This window comes from Nomascus leucogenys, chromosome 2 (assembly GCF_006542625.1).
Source record: "Nomascus leucogenys isolate Asia chromosome 2, Asia_NLE_v1, whole genome shotgun sequence".
NCBI lineage: Eukaryota > Metazoa > Chordata > Mammalia > Primates > Hylobatidae > Nomascus > Nomascus leucogenys.
In genome coordinates this window covers 1,175,658-1,189,127 of record NC_044382.1, presented here as the reverse complement: position 1 = coordinate 1,189,127, position 13,470 = coordinate 1,175,658, and the positions used below count along the sequence as shown (strand labels likewise).

General features: G+C 50.0%; 1 protein-coding gene across 5 annotated transcripts in view; it reads right to left on the bottom strand.

Annotated features, from left to right (window-relative positions):
- MAPK9 (mitogen-activated protein kinase 9) overlaps positions 1-10,631 on the bottom strand; it is a 58,186-nt gene extending 47,555 nt beyond the window's left edge. For 4 of the 5 annotated variants that reach the window (XM_030824225.1, XM_030824206.1, XM_030824211.1 and 1 more), the window contains exon 1: positions 10,377-10,631. The gene's annotated coding sequence lies outside the window, so the exon portion shown is untranslated. The remainder of the gene's footprint in view (positions 1-10,376) is intronic. The other variant, XM_030824215.1, reaches the window with a different exon arrangement.
- Between the last annotated feature and the right edge of the window lie 2,839 nt (positions 10,632-13,470).

Here is a 13,470-nt window from a genome sequence, read left to right as displayed (position 1 = left end):
TTTAAAAGTCAGCAAGCTATTTATTTTGGTCTTTTAAAACTATTTAAACTACTTATTTGGTCTTTTAAAACTATATAGCCAACAATAAAATCATATAGGTAAACATTCCATACTGTTTAAGACTACAGAATTTATTCTACAGCTCCGTCAAATCCCTTGCCCTTATGTTCTAGTATCTAATATTTAACGTCAACCCAATGAGATTTTTGTGGTGATGATTTGTATTTCAAAACAATGATGTCTAGGATTTTCCTTAAACATAGAAATAAATGGATTAATAACAAGTCTAAATAAAGAACTGAGTCAAATTAATAATTTCTCCAAGTGACCACGGCCCCACAGTCTTCTCCCCATCCTCTGGGTGGTGGCTGCAGTGTGGCTGCCACTCTGACCACTCCTGCCAAGATGTGTTAGCATGCCAGCCAGGGAGTGACTCCAGGGACGCCACCGCGCTTTAGATGCTGGACAAAAAGCTGCTCATACAACCTGCACAGCAGGAGTATCAGTCCCGTGTTACCTGGGAGCAATCTAGGGCTGAGTGAGCTGAAACACCTGCCTAGGCCACACTGCTGTGAGAAGGGGACTCGGGAGGTCTCCAGGCTGGCAGGTCACTGTGCCCTAAGCTGTAGGAGGTGTGAGGCAAGTCTGTCTTGCTCATGGCATCTCATACCCCAAGGACAGGAGGACAGGAAGCTGGTCTTTGGGGCACCGTGAGCATTCAATAAACCTTTGTTGATCTGATTCCCCACAATGCTGCTCCATTTTACTGACATCTAAAGAAAGATCCTTTTCTAAAGATTAGCTTATTTACAGTTTGCAAGAGGCTGAAACAATTCCACTCAACATTTAGGGGATGCCTTTATGCACGAAAGTGGTAAGTATTGCAAGAGATATGCCATAGTCAGCTAGCAACCAATCTTGAAACAGCACATACTTCACTATTTGGGGGAGAAGTGTGAGCAATGAGTCCATTATCTACATTACAAGTTACAATGCAGTAAGGGCCATAAGCAAAATGTAAACAAAATCAAAAGGCAAAAGAGACCCTACCCACTGGCAGGGGTGCAGAAGACAAGGACGGCTTCATGGAGGAGGCGGCATCCGCCCTTAGACTCTTTTGCCAGGGACGGACAGTAGAGGCACAGAGCTCAAACTGACTGTGTCCAGACACAGTGAACGGCTCAGCTTGGCTAGCAGGGTACAAGTGCAAAGGATTAGAGACAACTCAGCAAAAAGGCAGGCACCCACTACCACCTGCTCTACTGGGGGTGGCTGTTCCTCTGCTATGCTGCAAACACACCAGTGACACAGTTACTTGCAAGCATGTACTGAGTACCCACTGTGGATGGTGAGGTACCATGCCAGGACACGTTGCCTGCCCTCAGTAAGCGCACACTCAGGAAGAGGCCCTGCACACCAAGGGTCCTAAACCCAGTAGGGTGAAGAAGATTTGGGGGAATGGGAGGAGAAGCAGCAGAGGTGGAGGCACATTCGAAATGTAACAAGTCACTAGGGACTTTGCTGGGTAGAGGGTGAGTGAAGCTGGAGAGAGAAACGGAGGCCAGATCACTATGAGCCCCAGAAACCACCCAGAGCCATCTGGCCTCAGTCCTGAGGGCTGTGGAAGCCGTCAAAGCATCAGAGGTGCGGCACAGGTGCTGAGGTGCTCCAGGATCCATCCCTCCCTTCCTCGCTTTCCTAAGAGAAGCCTTCCCCTTCCTGCTAGATAAATGGCTGCCCAACTAGAGACGACGCCTGGCAGCTTTCCCAGTAGCCAGGTATAGCCAGATGACCAAGTTCTGACTAATAAGATGTGGGTAGAAGTGATGTATGCAACTTCCAGATCACTTTTATTATTTTTCTTTACAGAAAGCTGCTTGCCCTCCAACCTTTCTTCCTTGCTGCTGGCTGAGAGATCAGCTATCACAGACCCAGAGATGGAAGTCACATGCTGCAGATGGAAAGCTGCCCACGAGCTGGATTCCTTAACGACCTCACAGCACAGAGCCACCCCCCGTTCCGGATCCCCTGCCCACGCTGGGACTGATGGATCAATCTCAACCCTGCTGACCAACTCTGGAACTCTCCCTGCTATAACTGCTTTCAACCTATACTTGGCCTATGACAATATTAGGTTAACTTTTTTAAATTTGGGGAGTATATTCAATCGTATTAGGTTTTAGAATTGTAATTCCATCTCAAGATTTAAAATAGTCTGGGCACGGCGGTTCACACCTGTAATCCCAGCACTTTGGGAGGCCAACGTGGGGGGATCACTTGAGGTCAGGAGTCTGAAAACAGCCTGGCCAACATGGTGAAACCCCATCTCTACTAAAAATACAAAAATTAGCCGGGTGTGGTGGCAGGTGCCTGTAATCTCAGCTACTTGGGAGGCTGAGGCAGGACAATCATTTGAACCGGGAGGTGGAGGTTGCAGTGAGCCAAGATCGTGCCACTGCACTCCAGCCTGGGCCACAGCGAGACTCCATCTCAAAAACAAACAAACAAAAATATTTAAAATCATTACAAAATTAAAATAAGGTGCCCTTATTAGGCAGGAGAAAAAAGTCACCTAAGTGAAAACCTGTTAAAGCCACCTTCTCTGTCAAGGTTGGGCTTTGTGAGAGCAAGAGAAAGAACCTCAAGGCCACCTGAGAAAGTATGTAATTTAGCTATTCATGCGTCAACTCTATTGAGATATTTCAACAAAATGGACCATCAACTGGGGCTCAGAAAACAGTTTTACAAATCAGGAAGTACAAGAATTCTTCATGCAACCACATTAGCAATACACTAAACCCTACATTCGCTGCCTCCACTTCCCACACCAGCCGGTGCTGGTTCCTCCCCCTCAGCTCCCAGGCTGTGCTGCCACCACCCATCCAGCAAAGGGCTCCCTCCTTGCCACTTGTGCACTCAGCGGCGCCCGCCAGGCTGCAATGTCACAGCCTTTGTAGGGTCTGCCTCCCTTCCAGGCTACGATCACCTCAAAACTGGGAGCGAACGCCACAAGGAGGTTTCCTGGAGGAGGCAAGACCTGAGCTCAAGTTTGTTCACAGTATCGACCAAGGCATGAGGAAACAGGCACTTTCATACACGTCACTGAGAGCTGAGAAGTGGTAAAACATTTTTTTTGGATGGAATATAGATAATAGCTAATAAAAATGTTAAATGCACATCCTAAACTGGCAAACACAATTCTCTAAGTGTATCTGACAAATATGTGTACAAGCATCCAAACGTATTTGTGCAAGGATGTTTGTAACGCTTCTTGTAACAGGCAAAAAACTAGAAGTAATCTAAAACGTACACTGTGGATGGACTGAATAAATTATGGCACAAAAGTACAACAAGGCCATTCAACAGAATGCAAGGACTTTATGTATCAATATATCAATATGGAAAGATGTCTAAGATAAAGAAAGGAAACACAGCAAGTTGAAGAAGAGAACACATAATGCCCAGCTACGTGAACAGACACACACGTGCACACACGCACATACACAATGCTAGCAAGTAGAGAAATAGTGGGACATGAGAAACTCTCTTCCCATTATAACTTTCTATTCTGTTTTTCAAATGTACATATTTCACATTTAAAAACGGATTAAACAAAAAATGTTAAATGAAAAGCTGCAGAATGATCCTTTGACACTTGTGTGGAAGGTGGGCTTCAGGCAGATAAGGCTAGAGGCATGAGAGTGGGCCTGGCTCTGAGGTACACATTTATAAACACCCTTATAACAACCAGTGAGGAGCGTGTGACTAGCCCCGCTCTGCAAATGAGGAAACTGAGGCTTAGAGGCAGTAAGGAAGTTGTCCAAATTCCCAGCATGGCTCAGAGTTGAATTCAGGTGTGTTTCACCACACTACTCAAGTTCCTCCCAAACTACCACTCCGACATCCCCTTAGAAAGCGAAGCTATTTGTACGTGGGCTGCATGTCATCTTGCTGACTTCCCCTGCCAAAACCTACCAAAACACTTTTCCTCTAACGAGGATAACGATTCAGGGGTCCACAGACTCAAGTGAACCTTTCATCACACTAAAGCTTCAGAATACCCAGGACATGCGATATTTAAATCAACTGACTACTGCGATTAAAAGCAGATTCTCACAATCACCCTCTGTCTCAATGCTTGCTGCCGACATTTTTTTCATTAAATTGTTCTGTTTCCCAGCTGGGCACGATGGCTCACACTTGTAATCCCAGCACTGTGGGAGGCCGAAGGTGGGAGGATCGCTTAAGCCCAAGAGTTCCAGACCAGCCTGGGAAACAGGGTGAGGCTTCATCTTTATATTAAATAATGATAATTACAGTAAAAAGCTGGCCGGGCGCGGTGGCTCACGCCTGTAATCCCAGCACTTTGGGAGGCCAAGGTGGGCGGATCACGAGATCAGGAGACTGAGACCATCCTGGCTAACACAGTGAAACCCCGTCTCTACTAAAAAAAAAAAAAAAAAAAAAAAATTAGCCGGGCGTGGTGGCGGGCACCTGTAGTCCCAGCTACTCCGGAGGCTGAGGCAGGAGAATGGCGTGAAACCGGGAGGCGGAGCTTGCAGTGAGCTGAGATTGTGCCACTGCACTCCAGCCTGGGCGACAGAGCAAGACTCCATCTCAAAAAAAAAAAAAAAAAAAAAAAGTAAAAATTTAAAAAGTTCTATTTTCCTACTGTAATTCTTTTTTCTTTCTTTCTTTCTTTCTTTTTTTTTGAGACGGAGACTGTCGCCCAGGCTGGAGTACAGTGGCATGATCTCGGCTCACTGCAAGCTCCGCCTCCCGGGTTCACGCCATTCTCCTGCCTCAGCCTCCCAAGTAGCTGAGACTACAGGCGCCCGCCACCACACCCAGCTAATTTTTGCATTTTTAGTAGAGACGGGTTTCACCGTGTTAGCCAGGATGGTCTCAATCTCCTGACCTCCATGATCCGCCCGCCTCGGCCTCCCCCAAAGTGTTGGGATTACAGGCGTGAGCCACCGCGCCCGGGCTCCTACTGTAATTCTTATGAAGAATAGCTTGGTGTAACAACGTAATCTTTCTTTGATAATCAAGAACCTTGCAGCTCTCAGGGCCATCCTCTGTAGTTCTTAAGCCACAGTACATACCACAGTCCAGAACAACTAGCATTTGGTTATCACCTCACCCACTGTTGGATCCACAGGACCCTGCAAGGATCTCCATCACCAGCCCCACTTCCAGGCACCCAGGCCTGCCTATTTCCCTCTCTCTCCCCCACTCCCAGGGCCCTGGGTAAGGGCTTCTCATGGCTCCTTGGACTGGCGACAGCAGAAGCATTCTCCCAGCCACCATTTCTGTGACTTCCAAACCACTGCACACGTGCCACTTTAGAAAGAGAAATCACTCCACGTGAAAATATGTACACAAATGTTCACAGCAGCTTTATTTTTAATAGCTCCAAACTAGAAACAACCCAGACCTGTCCTTCAATGGGTAAATGGTTAAACTAACTGCTGTATACCCATACCACGGAACACCACTCAGCAACTGCTGAAACATACCACAACTTGGGTGGATCTCAAGGGCAGTATATTCAATGAAAAAAGCCAATCTCAAAAGGTCACATGCTGTATAACTCCATGTATATAACATTCCTGAAAAGACAAAAGTACAGAGATGCAAACTAGATTAATACCTGCCAGCAGTTATGAATGGTGGGGAAAAGGGGGTGCCGTGGCCGTAAGGGGGTGGGACAAGGAGATATTTGGGATGATGACATAGTTTTGAATCTGGATTGTGGTAGTGGTTATATGAATTTTCACGTGATAAAAAATGACAATGAATTCTATACACATTGTTCCGATGCCAAATTTCCTGGTTTAGACATTTTACTATAGTTATGTAAATATATAACCATTGCAGAAAGTTGGGTGAGGGGTACTGGGACCTCTCTGTGCCATTTGTGCAACTTCTTGTGGATCTATAATTATTTCAAAACATGGAATGAAAAAAGAGATTTGTTGAAAATATGCAGTGATCACACCATTCTCCCATTTGAATTCCTTCAATAGTGACTGACTGCCTTGAGAATAAGATTCAGTTCCCTAGCACAGCACAGGAGATGGGAGTCCTCTGGCCCAATCTTGGGCAACATCCAACCACCTGGGATCAGCAGACACACCCAGCTACTGCACACCTTCAGGCCTCTGCCTAAGCTGTTCCATCTGCTTGAAATGACTTCCCTCTCCTTTCTGACCTCCTGGTCAACATTCATCCTCCTTCAAAATCTAGTTCAAGCACCTGCTTCTCTTACATGTTTTCTCCTTCAGCCTTTCCCTTCAAACCATGCTGGACACGCCCCCATTTTTGCCACCCTCCCTGTATTCGCTTTAGTTTGCAATCTGAGTCTACTTACACTTCTACTCTGTAAGGGCAGAAAACGTGTCTGATTTATTTCTCAATCCTCTACTGAGTATACACAGTGGGTGCCCAGTAAATGTTTGTTAAAGACAAAGCTAATAGGGAGAATAAATGTGGTAGGGCAGCCGGGAGCAGTGGTTAAGATCGGAACTTTGAGTCACACTCCCAGTGGGTCTGCTGCTTATCTGGGTGATGTGCAGCAAGCGATTGCGCTCATCTGTAAAACGGACGAGCAGAGAGCCTCAGGGTACCTCTAGATAAGAAGGGCATAGCCCACTTAGGAAGGCATCTTGATGCAGGAATGCACCCTAAATCTGACCAAGCCTTGTCTAGATCCAATTACCAACTTACAGAGATTACAGAGAAACACATTCAATTACACTGCAGAGATGCAATCAATCAAATACCAACTATGGGAATGCTACGGAACAACTCGATAAACTACCGAGAAAACAAAGAAATAGGAGGGGGATCTACGGATTAAGAGAAACTTAAAAGATGTTTCAACCCATCAACAACGTATGGACCTTATCTTGCTCTACCTTCAAACCATTAAGAAAACTTAAAATTCATAGGGCAGCTGGAAATTTGAATACTGACTAGTTATTTGATATTAAGGAATTATTACTTTTTCAACTTTAAAAGAGTCAGTACCTTTAGAGACCTGCCGAAGTGTGAGGTATAACCACTGTATACCTCTTGAGCACACTGAGGTTGTGCCCGTGTTTTCCAGATGGGCGCAATTGCTTCTGCGCATCACCCAGATAAGCAGCAGACCCACTGGGAGTCTGACTCAAAGTCCTGATCTTAACCACTGCTCCGAGCTACCCTACCACATTTATTCTCCCATTTAGCTTTGTCTTTAACAAATATTTACTGGGCACCCACTGTGTAATTAGTATTCCGAAAAATAATGAATGAAATGACATGATATTTAGGATTTGCTTGAAAATAATTAGGGGTCGTAAGTGTGCAAGTAGATAACATTAGAGATGAAACAAGATTGGTCAGGAGTTAATAGCTGTTAAAGCAGGACACTATTCTGTTTATTTTGTGTATGTTTGAACGTTCCCATAATAAAAGTTAAAATAAAAGGAATGATGTTGAAACTGGTTCCTACAATGAAGTACAAAGTATCAGGAATTAATTATTCTGAAGGAAAATTATGTAAAAATGGTACCTTCCTAACCAAGTGTGAAGTATAACTACTGTATGTACGTAGACCAAAAATAGTTGCCCTATTGACAAATCAATAGTCTCAAGAAGAAAAAAAATCTGGTCTCTGTTTTATCTTATGCCTCATGAAAACTGGTTTACTCACTATTAACTGGTTTGTCTGGTCCTTTTCCTTATCCAGAAAATTAAGAATATTTTATCTTAGACACATTCAAGTATCCCCTCTAATGTTTATTTAGGGGACCAAATAAACAGATTTTAATCTGTGAACAAATTAAAGTCCTGCCACCCTGAAAATTAAATTACCAGGAAAATCAAAGCTGTCCAGGGAAGTCTATGCAAAAATAGTATTGTTTTTAACTCTGCAGGATCCTTTTGAAGAAAAAAAAAAGTTAAATGGAAGAAAACACTAAATAGATTGGTGGTCATTCTTCCAGAACAAGTTAAAAGCCAAAAGAGAATACTCAGAGCTGAGGGACCCAGGAAAGAATCCTTATCTGGGGAGTGATCTGGGTTCGAACTCCACTCACCAGCTGCTTGCTAAGAAGCAGACTACTCAGACTCCTGAGCTTCCGTTTCCACAGGGCTCCAGTTACAATCAAATGAGTATCTGGGCTGGCACCTGGGCAAACAGGGCCTGGCTCCCGTGGCCTTAGGCTGTACCTTTCCTGCTCTCCTCACAGCTCCTCCCTCCCACACAGCCAGTCCTGGAGGATGACAATCCTGCAACCGAGCTGAATGAATCTGTATATGGTTTGGCTCACAGCATTTTAAAAAAAAAAAATTTAATTAGGTATTGCCAACATTTAAAAATCAGAACAAATGTGGAGTGCTGCCTTCTTTTTTGGAGACAGGGTCTTGCTCTGTCACCCAGGCTGGAGCACAGTGGTGTGATCATAGCTCACTGCAGGCTCCAAATCCTAGGCTCATGGGATCCTTCCACCTCAGCCTCCCAAGTAGCTAGGACTACAGGTGGATGCCACCACACCTAGCTAATCTTTTAAAATTTTTTGTAGAGACAGGTATCTCGCTATGTTGCCCAGGCTGGTCTTGAACTCCTGGCCTGAAGTGATCCTCCCACATCAGCCTCCCAAAGTGTCTGAGATTACTGGCGTGAGCCATGGCACCCAGCCAAATTCCACCTTCTTCTAGAAAACTGCAGGGTAAGGTTCCGGTTCTTCAGGGTCCCCACGACGCTGTGCCCTTACACCGGGCCCTCCAGACTGATTCTCAACTCCACAGTGGGCTACCGTCCTTCCTTGGCCCTGCTCCTTCACACCTCTGTGCCTCTCCCTGCCTAGCAAATTTATCATCACCCTCGAGGCCCCCCAGCACCACCTGTCACCTCCTCCACATCTCCATGGCATAGCCCCTCCCCTATAGCAAGGGTTGTACAGCCCTGGAACTAAGTGTCTGCATGCCTGCCTTCTCTGCTGGGCTCCTGGGCTCTCTTGGGAAAGGGACCCTGTTGCTATCTGCCTTGTGTCCCTAGGGTCTAGCAGAAAGCATGACCTAGATAATGCAGAATTCAGTAAATGTCTCTTGTATGTGTGGAAGAAAGCTAGAGCTAATCTATCATAAAAATGTGAGATTTCATATCACAGCTTGTTCCAACAGTTAGCAATTAAAGGGGTCAAGGACACCAAAATGTTTCACAAAATAGAACAAGCTTCCATCTGCTTACAAGTTTCACACGTTAATCAGAAGTCACTAAATGAACAGATAAAGCAGAGACAACGGGGAGGCTGGGCCATTTCCTTGATCATTCATTCATTCATTGAGCTGATACTCCTGAATACTTACTGTGTGCTTTCTAAGCACTGGGGATAAAGCAGTGGACAAATCATACAGCTACCTGTTTTCACAAAGTTACCTCCTAGTTGGGGAGACAGAAAATAAACAGGCAAATAAACAGAATAGTTTCAAATCAGGTGAAAGCTAGGAAGGAAATTTTTTAAATAATGAAATAGCATGACTAAGGGAAGAAAGCGGGTGGTCGAGGAGGGCCTCACCCAAAACGAGACATCTGACCAGAGGAAGGAGCAGAAAGAGCTACTTGTGCCAAGATCACGGAGACAACTCCAAAGACGGGGAAACACCAAATGCAAAGGTCCTGGGGCAAATGCGGGCTGGCATGTTCAAGGCGGGCGAGATGAGTGGGATGGGGCAGCAGTGTTCTGGGGGAGGGGTGTGGTGGTAAGGGATGTGGGCTGGGTCCCCTCTGGCACTGCTGGGCACTCAGTGTGCAATGACAAGGCAAGAGAGGAGTGCGCGGGGAGGCGGGAGGCTGGGCGGACGGGGAGGGGGTTCCTACACCACTCACACCAGCAAGGGCCAGAACCCTGCCCAATCTTCCACAAATGTACACCAGGGTCCTGCCCAGGCGTCTGCATACATTCACACAGCCTGACAACAACCCCGTGCAGAAGAGACATTTCCCCACTTTCCCGAAGGCAAAACCGCGGCAGAGCGAGGGTCAGTGCCTTGGCCAAGGTCGCGGGGACGCGACCCCGGGCCCCTGGGCACCCGGCGCAGGAGTGCAGCTGTTTGCCCCACCTCCGGGAAGGATGGCGCCCGCAGACCCCACGGGCAGGTCGGCCGGGCCAGGCCGGTGAGCAGGCCCGCAGCCCGGGGCTGCTGACAGCCGGGCGGAAGGGGGCGCCTGCGGCATCCCCGAGCACAGGGGCGACGGCTGCGGCTGCCAGGGCCCCGCAGCCCCCGGCCCGCCCCGAAGCCCCCGGCCGCGCGGTTCCCTCGCTGCCCCTCCCCGCGGGCCCGGCCCGAGCAGCCGCCGCCAGGCCTAGCCCGCCCGCCGGGCTCACCTCGCCTCCCCGCCGCCGCGCCACGGGGAGAGGGCGGGCGGGCGGACTGGCGGCGCTGCGTGCTAGTCACTCCTGGCTCCGCGGCCCCGGCTCCGCCGCCGGCCCGCCCCGCTCCGCTCCGCCCCGCCGCCGCCGCCGTCGCCGCCGCAGTGGGTGTGAGGGGCGCCGGGGCGCTGCGACCCTTCCGGTCCCGCTCCCTTCGCCGCCGCTGCCGCTGCCGCCGCCGCGGCGCCCGGTCTGACCGACCCTCGCGCCGACCAATCAGCGCGCGGAGAGCGGAGCAGGCGCGGCCAATGGCGCCTGGGGGGCGGGACGCTGGAGGATGGCGCAGGCGGGGCCGGGGGCCGGGGGCCGGGTCGGGCGCCCGAGGTCCTGGGCCGGGGTTCCGTGGGTTCGACGCCCCTGGGCCTTTCAGTGGCGCGGGCCGACTGGCCGTGGCGCTCGGGTGCGCGCCGTGCACGCGGTGAGCTGGAGACGCAGGCATTGCGCGGCCCACCAGCCGAGCCCGCTGTCCCTAAGAGGGGGGCGAAGCTCGGTGGAGAGGGTGGCCCGGAGGACCGGGAACCGGGCTGGGGGCGCGCGGGGCTCACACAGCGGGGTCCGCGGGGAGCCGAGCCTCGGGCTGCAGGTGCAGGCTCGTGGCGGTGAGGCGGCCTGGAGCGGCACGGGAGCCCGCCCGTTTCGGGGAGAGCCCGGGGCGATCGCGGGGGGAGGCCGGCCTGGCGTCTGGGAGCCCGGCGTGCTAGGGCCCGGTAGGCGGGGCGGGCCTCGGACTCGGTTGCTCGCTGCGGCGCGGGAGGAACGGGTCTGTGGGGGTGTGGGTGAGGCCAGAAGTCGGGTCGAAGAGGGGGAGGGGGTGCGAAGAGATGGCCGTGTGTAGACAGGTGACCCGGTGGGTCGGTGACGCAGGAGGAGAGTGCGCTTGGTGGCGGGATGACTTAGTTGACAACATTTAAAAATTGGGAGGTGCGGCAGGGCGCGGTGGCTCACGCCTGTAATCCTAGAACTTTGGGAGGTCGAGGCGGGTGGACCACCGGAGGTCAGGAGTTCGAGACCAGCCTGGCTAACCTGGTGAAACCCCGTCTCTATTAAAAATACGAAACAATTAGCTGGGCGTGATGGCGGGTGCCTGTAATCTCAGCTACTCGGGAGGCTGAGGCAGGAGAATCACTTGAACCCGGGAGGCGGAGGTTGCAGTGAGCCGGGATTGCGCCATTGCACTCCAGCCTGGGCGACAGAGTGAGACTCTGTCTCAAAAAAAAAAAAAAAGGGGGGGGGGAGGTGCTCAGTCAAGCCTCTGAGAGGAGGGGAGCGGGGGAGGAGTCCGTTGCTCAGAGCCCCCTAGGGACTGGGACCCGTTGACTCTGAGCTGCTTTTGAGGCTGGATCACGTACCAGCGGCCTGGGGGTCGTACAGGATGGGAGAGGCCGGGGCTTGGGATGTTGCCAGATCTACGTTGAAAAGTGAAGCAGGAAGCGAGGCACCGAGGCTGGGCACATGGGGAAAACCGCGGAGAGACGACCTTTGGGGACAAGAAAAGTGGGAACAGTGGTTGACAAATGGTGAGTGTGGGGGTAGAACAGCAGTAACACAATACCAGGATCCACGGAGTGGCCAGGGCCAGAGTGAAGGAACAGGACTCTGCAGATGGGGAGGGTCAGGGGCTGGGTGGCTTGAAGGGTGGTTGCAGAATTTGGGGAGGGCAGCTAGCCTGTGACCCAGGTTCCAAGGGCACTGAGGTCTGGGCCAGGCCGCTTGGAGGCACCAGAGCCTCAGAGGAGGGGTGGGGTAGAGGAAGGGATCCAGCATGGTGTCCCCCTTGGCCACCAGAGGGAGTTTTCTACATTTGATCATGGCTCATCGCTGCTTGAAATTCTACGTCACAGTGTGGCCTGCACTGAAGAGGGCCCACACCTGTGGTTACCTCAGACTCACCTGCCACCTGCCTCAGGTGCATGAGAGAAAACAGGAAACCAGAAATTGCCAGGATCAAGGATTATGGGAAAAGAGTAAAAGCATAGCTGTCAGAGCTGAGGTTCCACCAAGGAGCACTGATGGGTGCTTCTCCTCATTAGGAAGGCGGCGTGGTGGCTCACACCTGTAATCCCAGCACTTTGGGACACCGAGGCGGGTGGATCACCTGAGGCCAAGAGTTCGAGACCAGCCTGGCCAACATAGTGAAACGTCATCTCTACTAGAAATACAAAAATTAGCTGGGCATGGTGGTGGGTGCCTGTAATTCCACCTATTCAGGAGACCAAGGGAGGAGAATAAATTGAACCCAGGAGGCAGAGGTTGCAGTGAGCCGAGACTGCTCCACTGCACTCCAGCCTGGGCAACAGAGCAAAAACTCCATCTCAAAAAAAAAAAAAAAAAAAAAGAGGGGACACCAATTCCCAGCACTCCAGGCCTAACTTCATAGCACCCACATCATGTCACGTGAGTAACCAAAAATCAGTGTGCATATGTACACACCTATACATATCTCATGCTAAGTTTTCTGTAAGAGTTCTTTTTATTGCAGAGACACTGCTTTTTTTCTGGTTTATGAAATACAGTGAACATTTATGGACACAAAGCTGAGGTGACAGGGTGGGGAGGGGAGCCTTGGAACAGCACCAAGAATCCTGGTTGAACCCTCCAAGTGAAAAGATCCTGCCACAACATACGTGAACCAGGTGGGACACGTGAGCACGTCTCACCTGATCCGGCCTGTAGTGGGGAGAAGCAATTGAGGAAGGCCTCCTGGGCAGGAGGAAGCTGTTGCTGAGGCTGCTGAGCAGGATGTGTTGGGCCTGTGACTTAAGCAGAAAGGGCACTCAGGCCCACATGTTCAGATGTGAGGACCTGCTTGCTGTGCTCAGGGAGCCACAAGTCACCTGGTCTTAGGGAAAGGTGAGGGGACTGGAGAATTCTGAGGACCTTGAGGTAGATTGGCCCTGCCAGGCATGTAGGCTGGCTTTAGCTCACTGATATGCCTTGTTTAGCCCAGAGAGGTTTTCTTTTTTTAATTGATTACTTAAGAAACATTTAAAAATTAGGATGTGCTATTTTGAATGTTTATCCTCTATGAAACTCATGTTCAAACTTAATC